The sequence below is a fragment of the Pelophylax lessonae genome (assembly GCF_965119305.1).
Source record: "Pelophylax lessonae genome assembly, chromosome: 1".
Classification (NCBI taxonomy): Eukaryota; Metazoa; Chordata; class Amphibia; order Anura; family Ranidae; genus Pelophylax; species Pelophylax lessonae.
Genome location: NC_138768.1, coordinates 566,696,045 through 566,706,729, shown reverse-complemented (window position 1 = coordinate 566,706,729; position 10,685 = coordinate 566,696,045).

Sequence of the window (10,685 nt, the reverse complement as noted above, 5' to 3'; positions counted from 1 at the left end):
AGCTAAATATAATGATGTGGCAGCTGCCATTCACCTGCAAAAAATACAGCCCATGGACATGATATGACAGGTGAAATTAAACTTGCCCGGAAGTAGCTGCTAGTCTTGTCTGACGTCAACAAATCCCCAAAAGAGTTGAAAACATATTGAACCTCAGTCAAAAGAGAGGCACAAATCGTGGTCCCTTGGGGCCCTATACACAAGCAGTCATCCAAATAATGGATGACAGAGTTGTCACCTGAAACATCCCAGATTGCCTGTTCTAAAAAGGAACCAAACATTGAGCAATAAAAGTGAGCAAGAAATGGCACAGGCCATGGCCAAACACTGATCAAAAAAAATCTGGCCTTACCATTAACAGTCGAGCAAATGGCAACAAGGACATACACTGGCAGTAAGCGAAACGCCGCTTCAATATCCATCTTTGCCAACATCGAACCTTCACCATACTTACAAACCTTCACCACTGCTGCGTCAAATGAAGTATAAGAAACAGTACATAGATTTGGATAATGAATGAGTCTGGATTTATTGGGTTCTTTCTTGGGAACCACACCTAAAGGGGAAATAAACAGATTTGGCACCAGCGGAAAACTAAATTAGCCAGCCATACAATCCAAAGCCACTAAGCCACTTTCTTGGATAATTTTTCTGTAATCACCTGCAAGTGAGCCCCTGTAAGAGATGGTTGTTACCCCATGCAGGCATCATTAATTTTCTCTACAAGCTGATATCCTTTTAGTCCCACTAGTCCCACCACAAGGAAGGCCTGACTGACTTGCATTGGCGAAACTGTTCATCATACTGCAAAAGAAAGAGTCTCACCCAGCTTCCCCTGTCACTCTGGATGCCCAGCTGCTACTCTGGATCTCTGTATGGTCTGTGGCACATCTTCCCCTTCAGAGTCATTGAGCACCCCCTCTGACCATCTCTAAATGTGCTGTAGACTCTGGCACCATCTCTTCTTCAGTGCAATGCTTCTAGCTGTTGATTCCAGCCCCAGATCCCAGAAGCTGCCTGCTGATGACCTCATTGGCTACCACTCCATTTGAGATCCAGACGGTCCCTTTGCTTCTCCCAAACTGCGCACACTGAAGGGCAGGGATAGCCTCAACAGCAGACTTGCCAACACCCACTAAGCAAACTTTCCCACACTGGGCAACACCAACCACAGGCGGAGGTTCCAGTACAAGTGACTCAATACTGGGCAAATAGACATTACTATACTTTGGGGGCTGCTTTTCAGAAAATTTCTCTCTTATGTTGATATAATTTTAAAATGGGTTCTGTTGGCAAAGGGGTCTCTTCAAAGTGTTTAAAGACAATATTTTGGGGGCATTTTACAGTGAAATAAATAAACTATGTAGCAGTTTTTTTTTGTTTTGTTTTTTATTAAACTTTGGCTAGTTTAGATTATATTGACAATCCTGTCTAGTGGAAGTGTTTAAAGACTATGCACATACTGTACGTATTAGAATACAGTATTTTGGATTTATATCCTTAAACAAGAGGCCCTAATCTGGTTAAGAATTTTTAATATTACAGACATTCCTATCTCTACTCTCACCTACAAGGTGAGATTCCTTGAAGCCATCGTCTCTGCAAGGCAAGTGTCTGAGCTGGCAGCCTTATCTTGCAAGGAAAACCTTTTTCATTTTTTAATAGGGAGGGACTAGGTGGTGTAAAGCTAAGGCTTTCCTTGTTTTTGAAGGTAGTTCCTAGGTTGCATTGCTGTCCATATTTGTGTTAATTAGGCAGGGATGGCCTTACATTAAAATTGCAAAAAATCTAAACAATCTAAACAGCACTGTGTCAGGAACGCGTGGTAAAAAAGCTAACCCTTTGGTTTCCTCCTACAGCTATGCCTCCATTACAGTGGAATATTGCCACCAGAATAATTACATTTAATGACAGCTATGGCAAAAAGTAGGACAAAATAGGGGTTGCTTTGGAACACATTATTTTAGTGCAAAAGTGTGCAGTAATATGCCATGCAAAAAGGATAGCTTTGCCTGTTTCACCACCTAGTGCAAAACTAAGGCCACCTTGTAGAAGGTGTTCCCCTTTACCCATGTCTACAGTCCAATTAATACAAAAGTCTAACAGACAGTTTGCGTTGATGCTGCATTTTCAGACTAACATTCAGTGGGTATGACCTCTTAAAATGGCACACATTTTGCTGCCCTGCTGCAGGACATTCTATAAACCAGGGTATCTAACCAGGAACTTCTGCAACACTATGCTTAGGATTTGTGTCAGGCAAGTTACATGTATGTGAACTTTCAGAGCCAAAGGGCAGCCAGCAGTTGTTGTCACACACAACCTGACCTGGAACAACCTGGCCTCTTGGCCTGCCTGTCCCTGAAGATCTTTGAGAGTCTCTGGCCCAGTGTGGTTCCTGTCCTCTAGCATACCATCTCCAAAACAGTGTGGCAACATTTACCTTGGGGGGGGGGCAATTTCTGAGGGCATTGAGGAGAAGGGGGAGATTTGACTGTGCTGTCACCAAGGTGCAGGATTAGGGTCAGTACCACCAATTCCAATGTTGTGCCCCATCCTGCATCCTTTCCAGTCACCATTAAATGTGCCCAGTGTGACATGAAGGGGGTGTACCTTAATTGCCCATGCTTGCTGGAAAGTGTGTCTATGGTCATGTGGACCCTGCTGCTGATCCCATAGTACAGCAAAACAGAGACATTAGCAATTATCAAGCATGGCCCTTCTGAACAAAAAAAATTGTGGCTGGGAACTTACTACCATTGTGCTGCACAGGCTCTGGAATGGGAGCAACAGTATAGTCAGAAGATTTGCCAAGCTGCCATTAAGATTCTGGGCAAGGAGGTGATTAGGGGACATTTTTTTCTTCTGCTTCAGCAGGAGAGGGCATGGAAAAAGTCCAGGACCTGAAACCTTTTCTGCTGAACTAGTTCACAGCTCATGGTAAAGGGGTCACATCTTTTTTAGAACCTGGATGCTCAAGGACCTTATTTTTCCATTGAGTGTGGGGATTTTGTTTCCAAGCATCAGTATCATTGAGGTGCTGCTCCCACCAATCTCTGTTGGTGCATAGTCAGGTGTTCCCCTTATACATTTGGTCTTCCAAATGGCTGGTACCATTGTGTTTGCACACCACAATGGTACTGTTGGCACCAGAGGTCCACACGGCAGAGCGCTTTCAAATATGTAAATCTATAATCAATAACATTGCCCAGAGATCCATGTCAATCACAATGAACAACACAGAATGACCAACAGCTGCCAAAAGAAAAAACTATCACTGCCACCATGTCTGATCCCATTGCTGTTTGGTGCCTAATGACATCTCCCAGGGCCTTGCCACTAAAAGTATACAAAGGATCTAGGTCTCCTGGGTGATGTAATTGACCAACTATGGCAATGTGACCATACTTGGTCAAAGATGTCATGCTATATCGGGCTGGGGCCTTCTATGCTATCTTGGATCCTCTCCCACTATTCATGCCCCTCTGCGGCAGTCAAAGTCAATGACACCCGTTCCGACTTCTTTGAGATCACCAAAAGGACTCGCCAGGGGTGTCCACTTTCGCCCCTGATTTTTATTCTCACCCTGGAGCCCTTCATCTGCACTGTTCGAGGGGAGTCGGGGGAACACAAGGTTGCTGCCTTTGCCGATGACCTGATCTTCTTCCTGACCGATCCCCTGACCTTCCTCACTGCCTTGATACAGGCCCTCCATCATTATGGTGCGTTATCATTCTTTCCTATAAATTTCCTCAAATCTTTTGCCATGCCCATCACCATCGATGGCGCCACAACGGAGAGTTTGCGGACGGTCCGCTCGTTCCGGTGGGCAATGGACTCCATTTGCTACCATGGAGTGAACATCATACCTGATTCTGTGGCACTATATGTGGCAAACTTTATTCCCCTTCTCACACAAATAAAGACCGATTCGATCCATTAGCATTCTCTCACCCTGATGTGGTTCGGTAGGTGCAATGACTACTCTACCTGGGATCCTATACTTGATACAGGCTATCCCGGTGCACCTCTCATCTAGTTTTTTTCAAGCGGCTGGACTCTCTGTTCTGAGAGTTTGTTTGGTCTCGTTGTAGGCCATGTATTAAACTGCAGCTCCTCTATCTCCCGAAAATTTGAGGTGGTCTTGGTTTACCGAATATTAAAGCCTCCCTTAGAGCAGCTCACTTAACCAGACTGATTGATTGGCATTAAGAGCTAAGAGGTGGGTAGACATGGAACTGGAAGACTCGGGTGGCACGGCAAAATGCTGGCCCTGGACTTCCATGCCTCTCCCCAGGGATTTAAGTGGTAACCCCACTCTGGGCTGTATGCTTTCAGTTGTTAGAGACGCTTTCCAACATACCTCAGTCTCCACGCACCCTTCGCCGATGGTGCCTGTCGTGGGTAACCCAGATTTTCCTACGGGTCTCGGAGATGTGGGGTTTTGTGGATTGATTGCTCTGGGACACCTCCACCTTGTGGTGATGGCAGCCTCTCCGCGGGGCTATGCTTAGGTCTGTGGACCCTCCATTGGATTTTTGAAGTGGCCTCTACCTTTGGCATTTCCTTCGTGGGGTCTTTTGTCTCCCGGGCATCTCCCGTCAGCTAAGATGGGAACCGATCCGACAAAGCCTTTCTATTGCCTAAGCAGCCCTGATCAGTCCTCCCGCGGACTTCTCCCCTCCCTTTCTTGCACACTGGGAGTCGGACCTCCATACCACCTTCACGGATGCCCAGAAGGATAAGATCCTTCTCTTTGCACAAAAATCATCTATTGCCTCTAAAATACAGGAACCAGGTTACAAGATACTCACGCGGTGGTATAGGGTGCCCTCCATGCTACATCACTTTTTTTCCACAACTATCAGATCGGTGATGGCGCTACGATGGCGCTAAAGGGACCATGTTCCATATTTTCTGGGAATGCCGCTGATTAAACCTTTTTGGCAAGCAGTGACCGACACCATCAAACAACTCACAAATGTAGACTTGGCAGATGACCCTACGGCGTGCCTGCTCTATCTCACCCGAAGGCCCGTTAAAAAATATAAAGCATCTTTCACTATCCAGCTCTTGAATGCTGCCAAAGCCTATATACCCCTCTGTTGGAGGTAAGCTGTTTCACCTGCAAGGTCTCTGTGGTTTTCCAAGGTTAACGAGCTTAGGGACATGGAGGACTTGTCGGCTACTTTGTATAATCGGGAGAGCATCTGTAACGCTCCTGCGTTTCTTATATGGTGTGGATTTTCAGCTGCAGAAAATAGTTCCACGTCAGTAGTCATGTAAGAGATATGCTGAGATACCATTCCCAACCTCAATGACTCATCATGTGTGGAAGGTCTTATTTCAGCCAGTAAATACACACAATTAGCAAGCTGGTTCCTAGAGTGACTTTATGTATGTGGTAACACAATGATGAAGGTTGAGGGATAGGTTGAGTGGAGGTGGTAGGTGATAGACACTTGAAGGTGAGACAGTAGCAGATGGATGCAGGAAGGTTTAGCAATGTTGTATGATAGCAGATGATAGAATAGCAGGTGGACATACAAAAGAGATCAACCCAGTGCAGAAAAGTAGCAGTAGTCTCAAGAGCTAGCAATCTAGTTATGCAGATGTGATAAACAGTCTTTACTATGCAGAGCTAGATAGTGTAAGCTTAGTATAAGTTTATAGAGAATTCCCCTGCGGGGTACTTAGCACTATTAGCGATACAGCCGAAGGGTGTTTCAGGAGAGGCGGATGATCCAGTAGCGGGATACAGGGATCAGCGCAGCGAGGTTCCGTCAGCGAAGTAAGCTTGCAAGCATGGAAGCTTCAAGCAAGGTTAGCATCCAGGTAAAGGTGTTTGAACGAACACATGTGAGTGAGAACCGGCGCTTTAAATAGCCATCTAGTCCGCCGCTGGGTGATGACAGCTCCAGTCTTAAAGGTGTATGCGCACCTTTCCAAAAGTAAATGGTGGGGCGCATACACTTGTGGAAAGTGTAATTTAGGGTACCAAAGGTACCGGAACATTACAGCATCTTCCGTGACAAATGGGGACCATGGGATTACTTCACCCTTACTGACGCATACCTGCGGGAACTCCCCTGTCCTGGTTGAGGGGTGGGGGCGACGGGGGTGTGGGTCTGGGGGGCCCGGGTGCCATTTTGTCTCTCTGTCCTATTTTCCCCTGTCCTTCCTTCTTTCTCATTGTTTCCACTTTCCTTGTTCTTATCTTTCCACTATTCACCTCATACCTATATCAGTTGACCCTTCCATATGCATCTAGCACTGTATCTCTGCTAGGGGGGACCTTTCCATCGAATTCCCTTTAAACTCCACACGTATACTGATTGACTCCTTGGTTTTGATATTGATTTATCCACTAGTGGTGGTTTACGAGTCTGCCCGCCGGTGTCACATTTGTCACCGGCACAAATGATAATCTCTAAAAAATTTGGTTGTCGATTGTTTGGTTCTTACAACTGTTAATGTCACTGTCATGTGGTACATCTTTTTATACATACATCCTTTCTGGAATTAGGTTTTACCCTTTTTCAGATTGCTTTCTTGTTTTGGAGATGTGCGGAGCAATGTACCTGTCAAAAATGTATATTCTGTACCATGCCATTATTCTTATTGCACTATTTTCCATGTTATGTATCACACGATTTTAATAAATAAAGAAATAAAAAAAAAAATGTCATGCTAACCATGCGCATTTGTTTACAGGGATACCTGACCAATAAATGAATGCAGCCAGATGACATCACTGGTTGTGAAGGATGCAGTTAAAGTCTGCATCCACCACTTCCTTAGCAACAATTGATAGCAAGTGAGTAAAAAGTACAGCTTTCAGATGAATGCCCGAACAGCCAAAGTTCGGTCTGAACTTTGAGCTTATCCCAACCAAGCAATAATGTAAAAGGTAAAAACATCTATTACACATAAAAATTATGTCATGCCACCATGCGGTGTCACTGACCCTTTCACTCAGAAATCTCCTGTTCCACAGCACAAAATACAGCTTAAAAGGCATCTTTTAAGCATGTATTTGGAAGAACTGGTGTTTTTCCAGTGTTGCCCTCAAAGTTGCAAAAAGGAGTACCGTTTCCCTGCTAAGCAGTACTTTTTAAGATGTTGTTTATTTGCTATATGTACCCCAGAGCAGTGCCCAGATCCCTATGCCCTATGTTTGCCAATTCCTTGTGTATTAGTCTGAAAAATTGCCAAATAGATTTTTCAGACCAACATACACTTCAATAGGGTTCAGATTTACGTTTGCAATTTATAATGGGTTGAAAGAAAGACATTTTTACCAAACCTCAATAATCCCAAGATAAATGCTGCCATGCTGTGTTGCAGCTCATATGTCTGTGGGACAGCAGTAACACTGGCAACTCTCCATGTGGAAGCTGAGAGGTGGCTGACTTTATGCCATCTTTAGCCAGACATGGTCATTTGAGACATAGCAAAACCCTGCTGGTTGCCCTTTACCAGGGAAAATTGGCAAATGTACCTTGCCTGGCACATATAGACTCAAGGTGAAACCCTCGGCAAAGTGCCACATTCCTATAGTTAAATGCATACAGACAGAGAGTCTTTGTCTGTATGCACTTGCCTGGCACATGTTCTCAACCTGGTGGTGCAGCAAATTATCATGATGCACCCTAGCTTCCAGGAGGTCCTTTGTCAATCCAAAAGGGTTTGTGGCCACTTTAGGTGGGCATACACAACCAGTGTTCACCTGGCAGAAAAGCAGCACCAGCATAAGCTACCTAACAACCACCTCATCTGTGACACCACTAGGCAATTGGACTCAACATTGACCATGCTACAGAGGTTGCACCAGCAGCAGCATGTCATCAATAAGTATCTGTGAAACTATTACAAGCTCTGGAAAGCTGGGGTTCTTATCACCAGTCACCACATAAGTTATTCATCATTTAGGACATTTTGGAACCTTTGAAGAGACAACAAGAGGAGAAATTATACATTCTTGGACACAGAATACATTAGCATATATAGCAGGCACTGGAGACAAAGCAGCAATATGAAGATGAGAATTTGCTGCTGTCTCATGGCCAGCAGGATCCTTTACCTATTGCCTTTGAGGCAGAGGCAGAGGATGAGACAGCAAGAGGCAGAGGAAGAATGGAACAAGGAGAAGGAGAGTTGCTGGCGGTAAGGAGGAGGAGAACATGAGGCAGGCATCAAGGGGAGATGTTTTACTCCTCCCAAAGGGTGAGATTGTTTAGATAAAGTAGTGTAATTTTTTCATTTTGGAAGTTTGTTTTTCTGTTATATTTTAATCATTGTTATTTATTCTATGTAGTGTTTTATTAGGATAGTATAGCTTGTTGCAGTATAGTATTATTTTGTTTTAATAATTAATATCAATTTGCTGTTATTGGTAATTGTATTGTTTGTTATTTTGTCTTGTTTCTGTTCGTTATTGTGATTTTGTGTGTTCGTGGGAATGTAAGCATATGCTAATAATTTCCCTTGGGATTAAAGTATATGTAAACCCTCACTTTGTAAAAAAAACATTCAGTTTAAAATAGAAATGAAAGTGAAAACATTTGTGCTTATAAATACCTTTTTTCCCCTTTTTAAAAGTGATCACATACCCTCTATTCTCAGCTGCATTAGAGCTGGGGGAGGAGAAGCAGCAGCACAGCTTAAGAACTGACTACGCTGTGCTCTCATGCCTAGAGTGGTCAGTTTTTGATAGGAAAGCAGAGGGACTGGCAGGAACACTAGGTATTTCACACAAAGGAAGCAATACAAAGAGAACATGATACTTTCTTATACAAGTACATGGCAAAGTAGGCACATATTAGGAATATGAAATATTGGGGGTAACATATTATTTAATAAATTATTCTGGATCTGAACTCTGAATCTAAATTAAGGTCAGTGTTTTCCTCTGCAATATTACAGACACAGGGTCTTATGCTGCAAGCAATTTGTGGGAAAAAGTATTTTTTGTTTAAATACTTGTGCATCAAAGATAGAAAAAACGAATGAGTGGATACCCTACTAGACCACTAATACAAGGGTAAAACGGTTGATCTAATGCTCAATCCCAGAGGCAGTCCCTAATGCTGAACTTTAAGAAGGTGCTGTTTAAGAATCTCTTTGCTTCATAGGGGCAGGATCCCCTTTGATGACCAATTGGTGGTGGATGGTTCAGTGACAGATTTTTTTTTTTTTTTCAAACCACAGTGGTCAGGCCCAGCTACAATACAACAGTTGTCGCTTTTTTCTCTAAAAAAAATACACTCTAATGTTTAGTTTAAAAAACCTGACTCGTCTCTATTTCCTCCCTTATAATACAACCTTGCAAAGCTGCCTACATATTGTTTAGTCACTGTACAATATTTGTGGCTATTGTCTCTCAATTACTACACTCTATGATTTATTTAAAGATAAAACCAGCCATGTCTCTCCTTCTTCTTGTGGCCTAACCAAACTACCTACACACTGTCTGGCCATTGAACAATATTTGTGAACTCACAAAGAAGTGTCTGAATCTCCCAGGGCACAGAAAGTCAATAATTATAGCAGGAAGATCCACCATTGGAGTATCAACGATTTATAAGAATCCAGGTGCTTAAGTTACATATATATACATAAAGTATCAACTTTCATTTAACTGATCTTTTAGGCCCCCATTGCAGTGCATTACCATTGATCAGTATCAGTGCTATGATGCTGTAATATAATAAAAGAGAAGAAACAGAAAAATGTTATGTGACGGTGGCGGGTATCAGACCCCTGGCCTTCTCATCCAACTCGTGACCAAAGACCAAGCAATCTCACACCCTGCTGTCACTTGAGTAACAATGCCACTCTCAGCTGCACCCGGCACAGATTGTCCAGCTTGCGGGACCACAATCTAGATGCCAGCAGACTGAGAGTGATTGTCACCGGGCTAATTAACAATTAACCCTTTCTCTGCCACCACCTCTACGTTATAATGAGCCCAGAGGACGCTTGTAATTTTAGAAATACCAATTATGACTTTAGAATAACCATCTGTAACACACACTGTCACCTCAGACAGGAATGTTCAGATGATTTATCCTAAACAATAGCGCTCTTTCAGGAGGCAGGTTCTTTGGGTCAGTTTGCGTTTAAGAGCTTAGAGACAAAATTAACACTTTTCAAAATAAGGTTTAATTATAAGAAAGGTTAAGATTGGTGCGAATAAAATATTTACAGAAAAATGGGTTACGAAGAAATAGAGACACAATTCAGCAATTTAGAAGAATAGATAAGAATTAGAAATGGAAATACTTGCATTCAAAAAGTCCTGGTATTATCTTAGTTTCAGAAGCTGAACATGTGTGATCGGTGTGTGTAACCAAATTAAAACAGCGCTAGCATGAAAATGTAAAATATACCAATATACAGATAAATGCAATACATTAATATATAAAATGATCCTTTAAACTTAAAACATTATAAAAGTCCTCCTTGGTAAAAATTTATGGTGACTCTTAAAGTGCTTAGGTGCGGATCCTTATTCCTGGTGCAAAATATAATTAAAGTGCTCGAGTGCAAAAACTTCCAACAAATTGGTGCTCTTGTGAGTGGCCCTCCAGGTCCCCTACTCACCACAATGCAGATATATCAGCGCATATATTAATATAGCGACTTGAGATATATAGGCTCCAGTATTGGTTCCAAATGCCCTT